Consider the following 21,459-nt stretch of genomic DNA (forward strand, 5'->3'; position numbering starts at 1 on the left):
TTTTCCCAGCACCTACTGAAGAGACTGTCTTTATTCCGTTGGATATTCTTTCCTGCTTTGTCAAAGATTAGTTGGCCATATGTTTGTGGGTCCATTCCTGGGTTCTCTATTCTGTTCCATTGATCTGAGTGTCTGTTCTTGTGCCAATACTATACTGTATTGATAATTACAGCTTTGTAATACATCTTGAAGTCCAGAAATCTGATGCCTCCTGCTTTGGTTTTCTTTTTCAAGATTGCTTTGGCTATTCGGGGTCTTTTCTGGTTCCACACAAATTTTAGGATTATTTGTTCTAGCTCTGTGAAGAATGCTGGTGTTATTTTGATAGGGATTGCGTTGAATATGTAGATTTCTTTGGGTAGTATCAACATTTTAACAATATTTGTTCTTCCTATCCAGGAGCAAGGAATCTTTTTCCATTTTTTTGTGTCTTCTTCAATTTATTTCATAAGCTTTCTATAGTTTTCAGTGTATAGATTTTTCACCTCCTTGGTTAGATTTATTCCTAGGTATTGTATGGTTTTTGGTGCAATGAGCATCTTTTTAGTTGTCTGTTGGCCATCTGGATGTCTTCTTTGGAAAAGTGTCTATTCATGTCTTCTACCCATTTCTTCAATGGATTATTTGTTTTTTTGGGTGTTCAGTTTGGTAAGTTCTTTATAGATTCTGGATACTAACCCTTTATCCAGTATGAAATTTGCAAATATCTTTGAGGACTTTGAAATTAAGAAACAAACTTCTCAAATGCAATGAAATGTTTGTGATTAGCTAACTCAATAATGGAGTCAACATTTAATTATTTATTAATTTGGATTTTCTTTCTTTTTTAATTTTGGGTTTTTTATTAATTTGAATTTATAAATTTAGATTTTTCAGTTTTATTTTCCCATTTTTGAATTTGGTAGACACAAGAATAGTATCCACCAATATCTGGCTCTCCTCTCTTCTGGATAAATAGAAAGCTATACTTCTCCTTCCCTACAGTTGAGCAAAACCACGTAATTAGTCCTGCCCAATGGAAGGTGAGTGACGAGGCAGAGAAAAGCCTGTGCTGAGCTCTTCAGGCGCTCTCTTATTCTACCTTGACAATCATGAAGGCTGTGTTTTCTACATAATGCAATTTAAGAGATGGTGGAAGTTCTATCAGCCTCAGTTCTTCAGGGACTTTGGGAAGCCCAGAATGCCCTTTTTCTCTCTCTCTTGTTTTTAATGTTTATTTATTTGAGACAGAACGAAAGACCTCGAGCAGGGGAGGGGCAGAGAGAAAGAAAGAATCCCAAAGGCTCTGCACTGCCAGCACCGAGCCTAATACAGGGCTCAAACTCACAAATCTATGAGATCATGACCTGAGCTGAAATCAAGAGTCAGATGCTTACCTGACTGAGTCACCCAGGTGCCCCCAAAATGCCCTTTCTCTTGTCATTAACATGTAACTAACATGTAACATAAACTAGAAATAAGGTCCTCTGCATTAATACACTAAGACCTGGGAAATAATTGTTAACGCAGTGCAATCTAACCAATGCTGACTAGTACAAAGCCCCATTTTGTTTTTTGCAGGTCTTTTACATTTTCAGAGGCCCAGCTTTCAGGCTTTAGACATTATGCCATCACCACCTAGTAAAGGAAACAATCCTAAGTCTAGTAAAGGAAATAGATCAAATGAGAAGTTAAAACTGAAAAATGCAATTCATTCAACAAAGAGTTATTGAGCTCATACTATATGGAAAGAAGATCAGGTCAACCTCCCCTAAATTTCCTAGGTAGCATGAGAGTATAGTGAATACTGGGGCCGATTCATAGTCTACAATTCAGACTTGGAGAAAGAAGAATGGATGCTCTATAGACAAACAGTGTCTGCTACAGGTCCAAAGGTATAATGGCTTCTTTTACCAATGGCCCCAAATAAAAAAAGGATAAGACATTTCTGATTCTAAGGAAATGATTATTTCTCTAGGAAGATGAACTAAGACACTGCACTATGTTGTTTTAGTCTGCAGGCTATTAACAGAGGCTAAAGAGGATGGTCTCCTATAAGGAAAATGGCCATTCCATTAAAGAGATGAAAGCACGTTCTCTTCAAGTGGGGTTTGAGAGAGAAAGAACCTGGCTACCTAAGAGATGACACTAACCAGGAAAAAGAGAAAGAAAGAAAGAAAAAGAAAGAAAGAAAGAAAGAAAGAAAGAAAGAAAGAAAGAAAGAAAGAAAGAAAGAAAACAAGAGAAAAGTTCTTAAGGCTTCTGGCCTAGGAAGTACTCCAATCTCTTTTTGGCTTGCTAGTGATTCTATAGTTAAAACATCACCTTGCATAATGCTCCCTAGGAAGCCAAAGCAGGGAGGCATAAGCCATGCAAAGAAAGCTAGCCTACAAAACTAGGAGACTAAAAGCAGAATTTGTGAGGCAGAGAACCAGAGAGAAGAGAATAGAACTAAACAGAGAAAAAAATGCCAGAAATCTGCATTAGGATCTCAAGTCTTGACTGATTCTAAGATGCCATACAGCTGGTCAAAGAGCAACTACAATGAAAAGAGGAAGTATCAGGTTGCTATAAACTGACTTGTCTACTGGTAACACCGAGTTATGACCAAACACAGTAGAAACTTCATGAACACCTGAGACATTCGATAGAGACACCAGAAAGGCCACACCTTAGTCTATTTTTCTTAGGTTCCCTAAAGAGCCTTCCAACTTTATTATAGCAGGACATGTCTTACTTTTTCCTCCCAGAGAAATAGGCAACTTTCTTCAGCATCAAAATTGTTTCATCTACCCTTTGATAACATGAATAAATTATCTGAATGGCAACAAATTCCAAAACCAACAGAGAAAGGAAAAGAAATCTTAAATAGACTGATATCAATTAACAAAATTTCAATTGTAATTAGAAGCCTTCCTAGACAGAAAATGGAAGTCCATTTCTGCTTCACTCAGATGGAGAATTCCATTAAACATTTAAAAAAGATGCAACACCAATCTTACAAACTCTCCTAGAAAATAGGAAAAGACAGAACACTTCCCAAGTCATCTCATGAGACCAATACAACCTAAAACCAAAACCTGCCAAAGACATTACAAGTGAAGAAAAGTACAGGATAATAACCCTCAAAAATATAGATGCAAAAGTCGTTAACAAAATATTAACAAATTGAATACCTCAACATAGGAAAAGTTAAGTTACAGATAAGGTTTACCCCAGGAATGGAAAGTTGGTTTAACATTTTTAAATCAATCAATATAATTCACCATATTAACATAATTAGAATATTCATATGATCATCTCAATAAATGCATATAATAATGAAATGAACTCAATAATTAGATGAACTGAATAAAAATTAATATCCATTCATAATAAAAACCCCCAGAAGACTAGAAATAGAAAGAAACCCATCCTGATAAAGCATATTTACTCCCCCGCCAAAAAAAAGCCCTACTGCTACATAATTCTTAATAGAGAATAAATAAACATGATGCCACTAAAATCAGGAAAAAATGAGGTCAACATTGTAACAACAAATGTTCTAGCCAGGACAATTAATCAAGAAAACAATTGCAATGAAAGAAATATATAGTTTTTAGTCACAGATGACAATATTATGTAAAGAGAAAATTGCACACTTTTACTTCTTCATTCCCCTAGTGGTGACCACTTCGGTTGCCTCTGAATGACAACAGTGATAAATTTCCTTACATGCACATGTAGAAAAATTTCCGTGTGATATAGGGGCGCCTAGGTGGCTCAGTTGGCTAAGGCTCCAACTCTTGGTTTCAGCTCAAGTCATGATCTCCCAGTTTGTGAGATTGCGCCTCCTGTTGCTTTCTGTACTGACAGCGTGGATCCTGCTTGGTATTCTCCCTCTCCCTCACTCTCTCTCTGCCCCTCCCCCCTCCCTCTCTCACAATAAATAAACATTAAAAAAAAGAAAAAAGAAAAAGAAAAATTTCTGTGTGACACATACCCAGAAATGGGATTGCTGATTCTTCTTAGGGTACAACCACACTATTAATTTAATTTCCAGAAATACTAAACCAGTGCCCATTCCAACCAGCAGTGAATCATGTATTTTGAACTTAAACTTATTTAAAATGTATTCTGCCATTTAAAGTGGCAGAATAATCTATTGAAATAATTTTGTTTTGTTGCTGGCTACTCTACAGCTACACTCATTAGGAAGAAAGGAAGGATGTCATCTCCACATCCAGTCAGGGGGTCAGGCCTTGATTTCTCAGGACTGGGCCAGATCTAAAGAAGAATAAACAATCACATTGTGTGTCAGAGCTCTAACGAGGAGTTACTATACAGGAATCCACTACCAAGAAGATAGCCCCTAAAAAGGGCTTTATGCTACAAAGGTCTGGGTCCATTCAGAGAATGAAAGAAGCTTTGGAAAGTAGAACAGAATAGAGGTTTTATGGAGTGTTATCTGGCAGGCTGATAGTTGTTGATTCTCTAGGATTGCAAATTTGCCATGGATGGGCATTAGGACTTATCTGCCTAAAATGCCTGTACAGTAAAAGAACAATAGAAGGCTCTGATTAGGTAAGAATTGTTACACTCCTGGGAGTCTAAGTGAGAGTCTCTCTGGTTAAACTTGGTGCCGTGGAAAAGAAGCACCCACTGGAGCATTAACCTTCAGTAGAATGTTATGCTGGCCTTTAAGGACCTTGTGAGTCCCCAGCGTTCTTGCAAAAGTCAAGCAAGGGAAAGAAATCTGTGAAATAAAATGCCTGATAATGAGCTTTCAAGCAATCTTCACAGATGGAACCAGAGTTAGCCTCATTTTGAACCCCATCTCCCAAAAAAGTAAGTCCACCAAGGCATAGTCTAAGAATCATTTTTCTTATCCCTGTACCTCCTTTCCCTTATTTATCTCTTAGATTTCTACAGCTTTAAATGCCATCTATATGCTGATGACTTCTATTTCTATATCCAATTAGGAAATGCACACACTTACACTGAACATATTCCCTATAACAATATCCCCTACTTTTTCTTCTTTGAACTTCCCATTGTTTGTTTGTTCTAACATGTTTGCTCTCTATCTTCTCAACTAGGTTGTATGCTAAGCAAGGCAGGAACCACATATTTTTTATTTACCAAATACATACCATTTTGTCTCTAGTCCCTCATACAGAGTACATGATTAATAAACACAATAAATGGATGTGTTGTTTCCCTAGAGTTATACAGCAATCCATCTTTGTTACATTTAAAAAAAAGAACACTCCTTAAAATCTTCTCCCATTTGTCATACCACATGTACTTTCTTTAATAATTCTGGAGCATAGGGGCCTCTGTGAACTTTACCCCATCACTTTCCACTCTCATCCCTCATGCACAGAGGAGGACTCCCTCCCATAAAAATGAACATTAATGCTCTATGACTAACTTATTATTCAAAAAAAATTTTTGTTTGCTTTATAGGTGGTCCATTTAAGGAAATAAAAGTTCACCACTGATATTCAAATATGGAGTCTGAAATAGGTTTCCTGGGGAAGCAAAATACACCAGAGCCCAGCAGATAATAAAGGAGAAGGGAGAGAACAGACATAATAAAAGGACAGAGGTCAAGACACTGAAAAAGAAGATATTTCTTCGTGCTTATCTGACGATTATTCTGTTCAGACTGAAAGGTAACCCAATGGCAACAGGAAAGAAATGTTTTACATCATTCTCTGAACTATGAATATGTTTGCAATAACCATTTGTAAGATTAGATTCCTTTTTGTAATATCTAGACTCATCCATTTCCAATACAGAGTTACAGTCTAAAAGAAGCCCTCTGGTTCTCAATGAATTAGAATCATTCCTCAACTATCACATTGCTAATATCTGAGTTAGGAACCATAGACCATAAATTAATTTCCCATCATTCTATTTCAGAGTAGAATAAAACATCACAAAGAATAGGATTAATAAGAGTACTGTAGAAGGAGGCTAGGGAATAAGAAGACAAGTGATGAGTAGTTTGGAATCTGCACTTCAGCAAGGATCTGGGGAGAAGAGTTTTCAGGTTTTGTTTTTCAGGGTCATGGAACTTTTCTCCAAGCCAGCAAGTAAAACAAAAGTTAATCCCCAGCATCCTCTACTTGGCTCTCCATGGTACTCCCAGTTTAAAATAGCTTCAATAGATAATAAATGCCATGGCATTGCTAATTTATTTAGATAAAAAGAGTCCTCATCCGTGACTTTCCCATCTATGTCCAGCCAACTAAACTTTGCCTGAAGCAGAGAACATGCTGGTGGTTACTAAACTATTACTAATCTTTGTAGGTTTAGCTCATTAAAAATGATTTTGGAGACTCTCAGTACAATAAGTATGACCTGTTGTCACTAATTCTATTTTTATTTCTTTGGGATATCACCTAGAAAGGCTGAATTAAATAATAGCAAGTGACTGTAGCAAAGTGTGAGGAAATGTGAAGAACAGAGTCTTCCTAGGTTTTTGCTACATTCTCAAGAATAGGTGGGAAATGACACTGGGGACTTTAAAGTCAGACCTGGATTTGCCAAGGGGAAGTTATTTAACCATTCTAAGCCCTGGTTCTCATATCAGTAAAGGTATAACAATAATATATATGTTGCAGAATTGTTGTTAATAATTAGAAGAAACAGGGGCGCCTGGGTGGCTCAGTTGGTTAAGCATCTGACTTAAGCTCAGGTCATGATCTCACCATTCATGATTTCAAGCCCCACATCAGACCCTATGCTGTCAGCACAGAGCCCATTTCTGACCCTGTCTGCCTCTCTTTCTGCCCCTCCCCTCTCGCACACTCTATCTCTCAAAACTAAATAAACATTAAAAAAATAAGTAGAAGAAACATGTATCTAACACACAAGGCATTTGATAGGGGGTTGATAAATGGCACTTGTTACAGCTCTCAGAAGCTTGCCAAAAAAACTAAATCTTCATTAAATCATATGAGTTTTTCCAATACATCCCCAAATTTTCATTAGCAGCTTACAGATACAAGCACAGTAGCAGTCATTTTGATACCATAGAAAGAGACATAACTATATGGAAAAATTGTAATAATAAAGTAACTCTCCTGTCAATATCAGTAAAGCTTATACCAGAATCAGTCATGACTGCAAGCAAAGTGAGAGGGATTCTATTTCCAGCTATAGTAGCGCAGCTTGTAGCAAAGCAATGTATTCCCACATCAAGAAAAACTAAGAAAAAATAAATCTCTGTTTGAAAGCACTGAGGACTGCTGAGGCAACCAGGAGTTAAAAGGCCAAGATCCTAAAGGAAGGTGAAGCAGAGAGAGATTAATGGGTAAGTGTCTCTTGGGGAATTTCCTAATTCTTAGTGCTGGATGCAAGGCTAAGAATATGGTCAGGGAGCGGTTGCTAAGAGGCAGAGTAGCTGAAGAAATTTTTGGTAGTGTCACAGGACAGAAAAGACAAAAAAATAGGGCCAGAGTCACCGACATAGCAAAAATAGGGGGAAGCACACAGCAAGCATGACCCACAGTCAATTTTTTAAAGATAAACACAGCAAAAGGTCTAGAACCTAAGTAGAATGCCACTTAAAAGTGTGGTATTTTCAATAGTCTGACAGTGCCATGGAGACAAAAGACCACATGACTCAGCAAAAAGAAGGAGTCCTATTGAACACCCCAACCTCTCAGTTAAAATCCTTCGAGGGCTATATCCCCAAGAGGGGTAACAAGCCAAGTGTATATTAGTCTTAATAAAAATTGCAATATAGACGATTTATAGCAACTCAGTTGTTGATCAAATTAAGATGACCTGACCCCCACCCTAGCTTCCTAACAGACAAGAGAGTGAAACCTTTCTAAGAGAAGATAAAAGCATCTGGAACCTCTGCAATTTTTCATATACAATGGAAACCATTTAATGGAAGATGATAAGACATACCAAGAAATAAACAGAAAACCCAGATGATATAAACAGACCTTTGGATTATCTAGATCAGTGCTATCCAACACAGCTTTCTGCAATGATGGACACATTAACTACTGGGTGCCTTACCTGAAGAACTGAAATTTTAAAATTTTATTTTCCCTATTTATATTCATATTCATTCTTTTTTTTTAAAGAGAGAGAGTGTGAGCAGGGGGGAGAGGGGCAGAGGGAGTGAAAGAGAGAATCACAAGCAGGCTCCATGCTCAGCATGGAGCCAAATATGGGGCTTGATCCCATGACCCTGGGATCACGTCCTGAGCTGAAAACAAGAGTCAGATGCTCAACCAACTGAGCCACCCAGGCTCCCCTACATTCCCATTCAAATTTAAACAGATATATGTATCTAATGATTACTCTATTGGACAGCACAACTTTAACCACTAATATAATCAATAATTCTAATGTTGATAAAGAGAAAGGATAATAAAAATATTTGATTAATCCAACAAAGGAGGAAAAAAATCAACATAGAACAAATGAGACAGAGAGTATAGCAGTCAGCATATACTCAAATATATCAATAACTATTACAAAAAGTATCTGCACATTAATAGAAAAATAAAGACTGTCACACAGAAAAAAAGATTACTATATGCTTTTACAACCATCATATTCAATTACGGGAAGTTCTTTAAATGCCACCTCTCTCCACTCCTTCTTTTCCTCTAGAACTCTCATTTTGTTAAACATATGCTCACCCCATCAGTTTATCCTCTATGTCTTAATCCTCTATCCTCTGTGTCTTTTCCCTAGTTTTCATTTTATTTATCTTTGCTGCATTTTGGTTTTCTCAACTCTTTCTTCCAGGTCAGTAATTCTCATTTTTACTATGACCTATCGTTTAACCCTTCCATAAAATTCTTAATTTAAATGATTTCATGTCTAAGAGTTCTTTTCAATTATTTTTCAGATTCACACATTCTCATATCACAATATCCTATTCTTTCCTTTTTATTTTTACTCCTCTTTTTGTCAACTTAATAGTGTTAAGCATAGTTACTGTACAGGATCTTTCAGATTTTTGTATTTTTTCTCAAGTTCTTAAAGATCTAATCTTCTTCACCATGTCTAAGTATTCTCACATGTGAATTATTTTCTTCTATGATTTATAAGTTTTAGTCACTAACTCTTCTTGAGAGTCTCTTATTGTCCTGGACTGTTGGAAGTATTGCTACAGAGAGCTTTACTGCTGCTGGACATCCTAGGGTTTAGTGGTGTGAAAGATGAGTGTTCACATTAAAATCCTAGGAAGAATGTCAAATGAGGCTTCACATCTGTATATGGAAAAATCTTGGAGCTTTGATTTATCAGGGGAACTTTTGTTAGTTTTTAGTTTTAGTGTTTAGTTGTTCTAATTCCCTTTTCACTGAGAAAGAGTGGTCTAAGGTCCTTTCATGAAGGGACCTCAGTTCTAACTTTCTGCCTCAGACAAGCCAAAGCTTTGTTTTCTGTCCCCAGGAAATCTTTGATACTATAGCCTTTAGCTCCTGGGTGTTATATTCAGTCAACAGCCTCCCTCCCCTAAGACACCATAGCATCATTTGGTTAGTTTATTGCTCTAGCTTAAAGCTTTCCTTTTCTTGAACCCAGTGACATCAGATTACAAAAAGTTTGGTTTTTTGGGGGTTTTTTTAATCCACAATTTCTTCTTGGTTAATGGAAATAAGTAACTCTGCTTTGACTCAGCCCAGAACTACCTGCATGATTTCTACACTATGCTTTCTCCTCTCTCTGCTTCTACTCCTAAATTTGTTCAGGTTAGCTTGTTCCTGTGCCCCCTCAGATCTAGAAGCTTCGTTAGCTTACACAAAATTTCTATTCATACCAATCATATCTACATTTTTATAAATTGCCTAAGGAAGAAAGAGAACCTCATAATATGCACTCCTATCTAGTTTTTTGTTTTTGGTTTTGTTTGTTTTGGTTCCCAGTAATTCTTTCCTAGTGTATAGAAATGTATAGAAATTAATTTTCTATATTGACCCTTTGAGCCTTTGTTCAACTTACTAATTCTTGTAGTGATTTTACAGTATCTATAGGATTTTCTACATAGACAAACATATGGCCTGAAAATAAAGTTTAACTTCTTCCTTTCCAATCTGTATGTCTTTTTATTTTTTTCCATTATTGCAGTGGTTACAACCTCCACTACAGTGATGAATAGAAAAGGTAAGTATTCTGCCACCAAAGTAGCTTATCAGCTTGACTCATGCCTTCTTATGCCTTCTAGATTTTCAAAGAAGTCAAGCATTAGTTCACTATTTACTCTGTTAAGCTCTCTAAATAATCTTTTGAGAGCACACTCACCCACATAGGTTTCCAGTGCAGAGCAAAGAATCACCTACCTCTCCACCTTGTAAATATAAGGGAGCAGAGAAGCAGCTTTCTCCAAAAAAATTCCTTCACTAATTCTCACAAGTTTATTTTGATCCTCTTATATCTGTAAGTGAGGGTTTCTTCTTTTCTTATTAATAGCCATGAAACTAATTTTTGGTTTTTCTTTTGAGAATCTGAATATGGTTATCAGATAGCTATATCTGATAGCTATATCTAATAGCTATATCTTTACACTTTAATCCAAACTTGTGAAGTAATATCCTTTAAAGTGTTGTTACATCAGCATTCTTCATTCTTTTGTACAACTGTCCCTGAACTGCAATTGACCCAGTAAAATTTAAACTGGATCAATGTGATGGTCTGTCTTCATTCCTTAGTCAACTAGAAAGTTGAACACTGAGAAGAATACCTCAAAACCATACTAATTGTTACCCTGATCAAATGTGATCTCTCACCTTGGCTGAACTCTCATTTAGTTTCAGTCCTTTACTCATTCTCAGTCACTCCACAATCTCATATCCAATAATGACTACTCTACACTTTCTTCTAAAGTTCCTACTCAAAGCTTCCTGTTAAATCAAGAGAATCAAGCTCATCAAGCATGATGTCTCTCAATATTCTGCTTCCATACACACATTCACATACATCTCTTACTTTCTTTTAAGCTCAGAATTTCAGTGTCCCAACTCCTGAAGGTGAACTCCTCAATCTGTAAGCTTCATCTTATTCCCTCCCTCCTTTGTGAGTTCTTTTCTCTAATATCCTCTCCTGGATACCTTCAATCTTTCCACTGTCTTCTTTCCCATAGCTGGTAAACATATTCAATTATCTTTCTCTTCCTAAAAATAAAAAAAATCTCTTTTCTGCCAGAATCTTCATCTAACTAATGTTGGACCTCTTTCTTCTCCTCACTGAAAACATCTGAAGGTATCATTTATTCTTCTTGGTTGTACTTTCCAATTCAATTTTACTTTCATTTTTCAACCACCTGCAGTCTGGCTTCTACCCAACCATTTTACTAATACTTTTTTCATTTAGATTAAAAAAAAAAACAGACAGTTTTCAGGATATATTTTAAGGAATTCTCTGCTGCAAATCACATTGTAGATCATTCCTTCCTTACTATTTCCTTCTTCTTAAATACCCTATTTCCTTTTTCTCCCATGGCACTGTACTCTCTACTTCTCCTATGTAATATTTCCCAAGGTGCTGGCACCCAGCCAGTACTCATCTCAAACAGCACACTTTCCTTATTAGACCTCAGTTACTACCTTTATTTAATTGAAACTTAATGACCCATGAATCCAATTATTCAACAATAGTTTTAAAACTCATATTAAGTTGCAGCCAGACATTGTCCTGTGGTCATCCCACAGGCCTCATTCTCTATATATCCCAAATCAAATTCATCACCTCCACTGGAAGAAGTACCCTGCTCTGTATTCTCTGCTTCAGTTGGAGGCACCATCATTCACCTATGATAGAAAGCTGGGAATCATTCTTGACTCCCCCCTCTCCTCCACCCTGCACATCCATGTACAGTATAACTTGGTGATTTAGAAACTAGCACCAAACAGGTCTCTGCACATAATGCCTTACCTATATTGCAAGTTTTTAGATGGCAATGTTATATGGTTCAATCTAGTCCTCAGTTTCTTTAAGCTTTTTTTCCCTCCATCTGTAAAATGGGGGAAGTATCATACATATTACACAGAATTGTTGTGAAGATTAAAGAAGGTAATGCATGCAAAACATTCATTCTGCTTAATATTTAAGTGCTCAATATATATAGTTTTATCAAACTCATCAAGCCCTATTTCCAAAATATATCATGAATTTATTCCCTCTATCTCATCACTATTTATTTACTCACTCATTTATTGATATAGCAAATTTTTATTGTATAACCATGTGTTCCAGGTACGAAGGCATGGGAATTACCTCATTTAACTACCTTGGAAATTCACGATGAACAAAGTAGACATGCCCCTGCTCTAGTGGCACTTTCAGAATGAAGGGAAAGATAGGCTGTTAGAAAGTAATCAAATGAAGTCATAAAAAGTCAAGACCCTAGGATTTGTTTTGGTTAGGGACAGAACACATTTTCCATATTCCATTCCCTTACCCCAGGGTCCTAAGTGATGGAACAACATATTAAAAACCCAGAGATGCAAGAAATGTTGAAGAAACTCCTGCCAGAGTAAGCCATCTAAACCACAAATCTATGTCAGTGTGCAAACTATTCTATGGCTCTTCATTGCCTTCAGAGTAAAGTTAAACTCCATAGAATGATAAATTTCTCGCCTCATTTGTTAGCACTCTTTCTCTCTCTTATTTTATGTTTTAACAAAATTAAACTATTTCTATTTCTCCTACAGGCCATGTTTTTTAATGTTTCTAAGTCTTTGCTCCTGTAGTCCCCAAAATGCCCTTCACCCTCTCTCTCTGCCTCAGTAACTCTTTATACCAGCTGGGATTCTTGTGGCTGCAAAGGAAAGAAAGCCTACTCATACCAGTTTGAGAAAAAAAGAGACTTATAAGGATACTGGGCTGTCTGATGAAACCAAAGAACAGGGAAGTGGCTGCACATATATTATGGGTGACAAAAGAACCAGAGGCTTGAATGCTGGGAGGATGCATTCTCTACAGTTTGTGCTTCAATTTGTGTGTGTCAATGTAACTCAGGTTATTATTGCTGTTTTCTTCTGACAAAAGGCAGAAAACGAAGCAGTTAACTAACAGTTCTCCAGTTTCACTGGGTCCCATACTGAAAAATCCTAGGAAGGAACACTGATTAACCCAGCATGTTTCTTTTTTCATATTATTTAAAAATGTTTATTTATTTGGGGGGGGTAGGGGTAGAGAGAGAGGGAGACAGAATCCCAAGAAGGCTCCATGCTGTCTACACACAGCCCCATGCTGGGCTTGAACTCACGAGCCGTGAGATCATGACCTGAGCCAAAACCAAGAGTCAGACACTTAACCAACTGAGCCACACCGGTGCCCTACCCAGCATATTTCAGATGTCCACTTGTGGATCAAAAATTTATAGCTTAGGAATGCAGTATAATAGTGTACTGAATGGCCACTCTCAACATAACCATGTGAATAGGGGAGGGAAGATTAAAGAATACATTGAATAGAATACATTCCTACTCCTTTATGACTTAGTTCTGATGGCCCTCCTCCAGAAATCACTCCAGATCCCCTTATTGGGTTGAATGCTTGTGTTCCATGCACTCTTACTGCCCCAACCCATATGCCTAATTGTCTAATACTGCCATTAGATTTTTCAGTGATCTGTTTCTGTGTCAATCTCTCATGAACTCTTTGAGGATAAGTGTGTATCACATTATACCCCAAACTCTGAAGATACAAAAACAAAGCAATAATGAATGTGTAAATACCAAAGATTTCTGGAAAAATGAGATGATTACTTCAACTGATATGTGGATTTTATTTCTAAAACTCTTTGTATCAAAAGTCATCATTTTAAACTTTCTCTGGATTCAGTATATATTCATCCTCTTATGTAGCAAAATCAAGTGACTAATGAGATAATTCCAAATCTTACTACATTGTTAGTTTCTCTTTGAAGTAGTTATTAAAAGATAATATATATATTTGATTACATATATTTAAAATCACTTAAGTTGCCCAATATTATGGGGAAAAGCATGTGAAAGCCACACAAATTCCTAACATGCTTAAAGACTTTCCAAACCCAGTTCATTTGACAGTCTATTGACCAATAAGTTAAGTAGAATTCCAATTCATTGGTAGAAGCATTCTCTATCCTGCCCCAAAAAAGCAGGAAAAGGTAATATTTTTCTCACCACTGTCAAGGAATAGACCAAATATGTGTAAAAAAAATTAATAAGAGGTAAAACAGTAAGGAGAAACTTGGTGAAAATTGGCAAAACAATGTTCTGCTCTCCCTCTGCTGGCTCCTAGGCAGTATTGCTGTACAAAGATCCGCCCGAAGGCCTAAGGAGGGTTCTCTCATGCAATCCCTGAAAATATTTAGAACTGTTCATATTGTTCATCTAAATAAGCCCTATGGCACACCAAAACATCCCCCATCAAAACCAACAGTACCTACTCCCGTCACTAATAATGATTAATATAGAAAAGCCAAAACATGTAGACTCTAATAACTTGGCTCCTAATTTTCCAAGAGAGTAATTCAAAGGAGAGTTATATGTAATATTATATTTTCTCGTTTTCTAAGAATATGATCCTTACTCATAGATTGTGTTGTAGGCCGGTAAAGTACGAAAAACAGTGAATTTTGAGTTAGATGATATGGGTATGAGTCTTTTTTCCCCCTATTACTTACTGGTTGTGTAACCTTTACTAATTGTCACTTATATATTGGTTGTATAATATTACTATTTCTGGAGCTGAGTTTTATCAATCTCTAAATGAAGAAGCTGTGCAACAGAATTGTTGGATCCTTTTTCAGTTGTAATATTTTATGATTCTAAGTGCTGTTGAATTACAAAATTTTAATGATTTATTTCTGCTTTTTCTTTATACCAGTTGGGTCATTTTCAGACATAAGCAAAATGGTCTAAACCAATTCTGTGATCATCAGCTTCCCTCCTTGATGTAGTGCCAAATACTGTGGACATGCAAACGAATCTTAATTGATACAATAATGATTATGATGGCAATGAAGAGCCCAGGGATTTTAATTTGAGCCAAATTCTCTACTGGTTATATGGCTAGTATTCTGAGTAGCAGCTGTGAACAGATCTGCATTTCCTTCCCCACGCCACCCCCACAACAGTCTGAAATCTTTGCTTCAAATGAGAAAAATCAGAAGACGCTAAAAATGCAACTTCAATCTGTCCTACTGGACAGTAATTAAATTCCCTATATCACATTTCTTTACATCAATCAGCTCTTAAATATTGTTGTAAGGAAGGAGGGTACAAATTGGTGAGAGGGAAGTCAAGAGATACAGGTTCAAATACTTCTCAGGTTAATATCCATCTTTTAAGATTAGAACATAGCATGCCATGAATGACAGAACATATGTGAGCTGATCATTCCAGTGTTTCCAGATACATTTGGAGGTTCATAAATAGTAACAAGAATAATTATAGCTACCAGTTATTGAGAACTTACTGTGTGCTAGGCACTTTCTATATATATATGAATGAGATATTACATATGTATGTGAAGGGTATTGTGATATTGTAATCCATAACAAGAAATTTATATTTGGTCTTGGTCTCCTTTCCTGGCAGGAATTTAAAACTCTTGTAATTTCCTAAGTGGTAAGTGTGATTAAAGTGTCTTTTGTGATTCATAACAAGCCCCTTATAACCACACCATAGTTTATGTTAACAAAGGGACTACTGAAAAGCCACAAAGGTTGGGAAGGGGGGGGGGGGTGGTTACTCTCCCTACCTCTGGGAGGGAAATGGAACTGGAGATTAAGTTTAATCATCACTGGCCAATGATTTAATCAATCATGCCTACTTAATGATGCCTCCATAAAAACCCAAAAGCATGAGGTTCAGAAAATCTCCCGGGCTGGTAAACACTTGTAAGGTTCCAGGAAAGTGGTGTGCCCCAGAGAGGGCATGGAAGTTCTCTGTGTCTCTTCCCACCTTTGTCCTATGCATCTCTTAGACTAGTGGTTCCTGTTACACCATTTTCTTTAAAAAAAATTTTTTTTAATACTTATTTTTGAGAGAGAGAGAGAGAGAGACTGAGCATGAGCAGAGGAAGGGCAGAGGGACAGGGAGACACAGAATCTGAAGGAGGCTCCAGGCTCTAAACTGTCAGCACAGAGCCCAACACAGGGCTCAAACTCATGAACCGCTAGATCATGACCTTAGCCAAAGTTGGACACCTAACCAACTGAGCCCCCCAGGCACCCCTAGACCATTTTCTAATAAGCTGATAAACTGATAATCTATTAAGTAAAATGTTTTCCTGAGTTGTGAGCTATTCTAGCAAACTAATTGACCTAAGAAGAGAATGATGGGAACCTCTGATTTATAGCCAGTGGGTTAGAAGCACAGCTAACAAGCTGGATTTATAATTAGCATCTGAAGTAGGCAAGGGGCAGTCTTTTAGGACTGAACCCTTAACCTGTGGGACCCCACACAATCTCCCAGCTGGTGTCACAGAATTTGTGTATCTGTTAGTACTGCTGCAGCATTAATTGTGTCTCCATTACCTAAAACTTAGTCACCAAAGAAATCACAGATTTTTTGTATCAAATTAAAGTTGTTACAGATATCTCAAAATATCATTTATATTCATCACTACTTTGAAATTATGGTAGTTATTAGATTTGGTCCTAGACTATGCCATCTTTTGCATTTTTTTAAACATATCTACAAATTTTTTTTATATTCCTCCCATCAAGAGGTGTAAGCCATGCTCCCACCTCTTGAATCTGGACCAAGTTCAATGACTTGCACATAACCAACAGAATGAGGTAGAAGTGACAATATGTGACCCCAGGGGATAAGTCATAAAAGGCAAAGCAATTTTCACCTTGCTTGCTGGAACACAAGCACCAGGAGCTCTGAACCACCGTGTAATAAATCCAGCCACCCTATGGCTACTATGCTGTGAAGAAAACCAAACCAGCCTAAGCAGAGACCACATGGAGAGACCTGAAAGAGAAAGTGAGCAAGCTGGCCAGGCTCCACCTGGTCTTATTTCAATTGGTAGAAACAACTGGTATTACAATTGGTGTTACAAGGTTTCTCTACTATGGTTGATGGAACACAAACTATTCCCAGCCCCGTGTAAACATCAGAAATTGTTGGGCCTGTGGCTTTTGGTGGTCCTTTCCCAAGTCTCATGAAGTTTCAGTCTTCCATTGTGCAGATCAATACTCAGCCAAAGAACAAGGGGAAATCACACCTGACCAGACAGACCTCCGAGACTCTCTCTCTGTGTCTCTTACTCTTCTATCTTCCCATTGGCTTCCTTCAATTTCCATCTCTGTCTCTTTCACTCATGAAACCACTGGTTTCTGTTTAGGTTCCTCCCTGCTCTATGTCCTGAACACTGCCTCCAGGCAGCAAGCTGGAGTCATTGTAGGACTTCCCTTATTTCTCTTCTCTCAGGGATCACAATTCTGTATTGCCTGTTGTCCAATGTCTGACAACAGTGACTTCATATATTATGCCCAATTTTCTAATTGTTTTGCAGGGAGGACAATTCTGCAAATGCAGAAATTCAAATATAACTGTTAAAATTTACATAAAAAGCTGAATTATGCTGTCTGATCTTAAATTCATACTCAAAAGTACAAAGCCCCTCATACTATATTATTAATTGCAAAAATTTTTGAAAATGTTCTCAGTGGTAGCTGTTATCTCTAACTTTCCACTGTTTATCTAGGCATATTTTGGCTTCTTCACTGAAAGAGCTCTCATCACATGATCTATGGCCACCCTTGTTACTATAGCTAAAGCTTATACTTTAGTTCTTTTCTTACTTGACCTTCTACAGCTGTGAGATACAATATGGTAGCCACTAGCTACATGTAGCTCCTGAGTACTGGAATTGTGGCTAGTTCAAATTAAAGGTGCTGGAGGTATAAAATGAATACCAGATTTCTAGGACTTTGCATGAAAAAAAAAGGATGCAACATGGCTCATTAATTTTATATTAATTACATGTTAAAATGTTTTAGATATAATGGATTAAGCAAAATATACTTCTAAAATTAATTTCACCTATTTCTTTTTACCTGTTCACTACTGCAACAAAAAAATTTATTATCTACATGACTTGCATTATACTTCTAATGGCCAGTACTGCTTTATAGCAACCTCTTGTACTAATAACACCCCTGCTTGCAATTCTCTCCTTCCATGGTTTTTGGGACTCTGCTCTTCCCTACTTTTCCTGAGACCAAAAACTATCATTCTCAAATTCTGGCATGCTGCAAGATCACCTAATTGCTTGCCAGAAATGCAGATTCTTAGAGTTTACCTGCAGACTCTAATTTAATCTGGATTAAATCTAGATTAATATAAATCTAATTTAATTTAAACATTTCTTACTAAGATAAGAAAATTCTGGGGCACCCAGATGGCTCAGTTGGTTAAGTGTCTGACTTTGGCTCAGGTCATGATCTCATGAGTTTGAGCCCTGTATCAGGCTCCCTGCTGTCAGCACAGTACCCACTTCAGATCCTCTGTTCCCCTCGCTCTCTGCACCTCCCCACTCATTCATTTTCTCTCTCTCTCTCTCTCCCTCTCTCTCTGTCAAAAATAAACATTTAAAAAATTAGGAAATTCTTATCTTCCAGCTCAAATTCTTCTCATCTCCTCTCCTTTTTCCACCTGCTTACTGTACATTTTGGGGATGTCTCAAACTTAACATATCCAATGTTTAATTCTTTATCTCTATTTTCCCTAACCTATTTTTCCCTTCGTCCTCCTCAGTTTGTCCTCCTTTGTCCTCCTCAGTAACCCAAGCTCAGTTACTCCTAGTTACCAAGTTACTCATTCTCTTTCTTCCTCACATCTATATATAATCCGTTATAAAATCCAACTAAATTGAATTGCTTAACCTCTATCCTCTCTATGCTTCCTTAAATCCCTTACTTGAGGGGGGTCCCTTACTTCTCAGTCTTGGGACTACTGATATTTTAAGCCAGAGAGTTCTCTGTTGTGAACGACGCTTGGCTTGGGGCACCCAAGCGACAGTGGCCTTCATCTGAAGTCGAAGAGCTGCACCCAAAGTACTGAAGTATAAATCGATGTGACTGACGGAGACGGTGTCTGAGATTTGCTGCGAAGTGGAAAGAGTGCGGTGCGCCTGAGGACATTTTCCAAAGGCAGCCGCAGCCCCTGCTCTGCCTCCTGTTCTCCCATGTGACCTTGATGCCCCTCCCACCTGGGCGGGGCCTGTAGCCTCTCCTTAAATCTCTGCCAGCTTGACATTTTCTTGTAACCAATAGAAGGTGTAGAAAAGTAGTTTGTGAGGCTGGGCCGGGAAAGGCGATGCCGTCCCGCCTTGCTCTCGGGAACGCAGACCGTCTTCTGCATTGTAGGATGCACAGATTGTCTTGTGCATTGTAGGATGTTTAGAAGTTTCCCTGTCCTGGGGCACCCGGGTGGCTCAGTTGGTTAGGCTTCCAACTTCAGCTCAGATCATGATCTCCTGGTGCATGAGTTTGAGCCCCGCATTGGGCCCTGTGCTGACAGCTCAAAGACTGGATCCTGCTTCGGATTCTGTGTCTCCCTCTCTCTGCCCCTCCCCTGCTTGTGCTCTCGCTTGCTCTAAGAATAAATATTTTTTAAAATTAAAAAAAAAAAAAAAAAAAAAGAAGTTTCCCTGTCCTCACCCCAGTATTTATCAGTAGAAACCCCTAGTTTGAACAATGAAAAATGTGTCCAAATATTACCAAATGTATTTTGGGGCAGGGGGATCACCTCTAACTCCATAGAACCACTGCCTTGGTTGATTGAGGCCCTCATTATTGATCAGCTGCATTAGGGCAAGAGATTCCACCTGGCCCTCCTGCCCAGGCCTGTACCTCTTCCCTATTTTCCACTCTCCTTATAGTTTTACACTTTTCTTCAGTATAAAATGTAGTATCTTTAATATGTCATAAAAAGGGCACTATCTGTCCTCTACTTACCTCTCCAGCTTCTCACTCCAACTATACTGAATTCCTTGCAGTTTCCTTAAGGATGGAAGAAAGTCATAAGAAGTGTTAGTCACAAGAAGTGCTAAGTACACTAGTAGCTTATGAGACAAATGCAAACCTCCTAGGATGTTTTATATATAGAATATGAGTAACTATGTACTTTCTGAAACACAGGCAGAATTGTGTTAAATATACATAGTAAGTTAGTAAACTATAAGGCATGCCAAAGCTAAATAAAAAATATGATGGAAGAGGGTCATTTATAGTCAAACAGGGATGGAAAAACTAAGGTATGAATAACTCTGCCATCTCTGGGACGAAAGCTTCGTCAGCCCTAAATTAGCTACCCACAAGTGACACCTAGTATAGTCTCATATGTGCTCTATCCAAGAAACGCAAATAAAATCAGCGCCTGTTCATCAAGCTAATTAGTAGGCTCTGGCTGTGGCCAGGCCTGTTTCCTTATATCGATCCAACAGAGTAGATGTGTGTCATTGGCCCAAAGCACTTTCTGCCTGTAGGCCTTCTTGCTATAACCCCATCTCTAGTCCTCATAAGCATATCATCAGTGGAAAAGGCGGATGTGGCAGATAGAACATACGAACATCGCATAACTCATGATTCAGGTGATGTCGTCCTTCTACATGTTTACACCCCATCCTAAGTGTGTCAACTCCAACTCTTTCCCCTGCCTGGGTATTTAAGTTGATTTAATAAACCATGTTTTTCAAGTATCTTAATGTGGTCTGTGAGCCTTCTGTTTCATTACCATTAGGATGGCTTAATTAGTAGTGTACTTGGATGTCACGAGTGCATCAAGTTAGTTTTCTACACAACAGCTCAATTCAAGCATTAATCTCCCTACTGAATGCCCCTGCTTTCATGTATCTCATTATATCCTGTTCATATCCTTGTGTTTCTATCATGGTATTTATCACACCACACTGTGATTAACTGTTTACTCCTCTGTCACTAGGCTGTGAGTTCTTTCAAAGTAGAGATAAATTTTATTCTTTTTGTCTCATTATTCCTTAGCAAAGCACCAAACACAAAGTAACAAAAGAACTATCGAATGCGACCTCTTGCAGACACAGCTGAGGGGATTATCTCTTGCTTTTTGCCTTTCTCCCATTCCCTAGTTCTAAGATTGACCCAGCCTGGTTGCAGAGCAGGAAAAAAAAAAAAAAAAAAAGTGGTAGGAAGGGCCATAGGCTCACTGCAGAAAACAATTTACAGTAGGTGTGTTTTGTATCACAAACAAGCTGGGGCCTTGGTGGACCTTATCTTTTTTCCCCAGTCTCACATTTTTCACTTGGGTGGTCAAAAAAACAATAGTTTGGGTGCTTTCCTCCCTTCTATCCCCACCTGAAAAAGGTTGAAGGCTGAGTCTTCAGTCTAAGGGATCACAATCTCTCAAAGATTCTAGATGAATAATACCCACTCCAAAAACTGAGCGCCTAAACTGTGGCAGACAATAGGGATACAAGAAATAAACTGTTTTCTTCCCTCAGAAAATTTACAAGCATCTTCCTGGAGCCTACATTTTA

Source organism: Panthera leo, chromosome D1 (genome assembly GCF_018350215.1).
Source record: "Panthera leo isolate Ple1 chromosome D1, P.leo_Ple1_pat1.1, whole genome shotgun sequence".
Lineage (NCBI taxonomy): Eukaryota > Metazoa > Chordata > Mammalia > Carnivora > Felidae > Panthera > Panthera leo.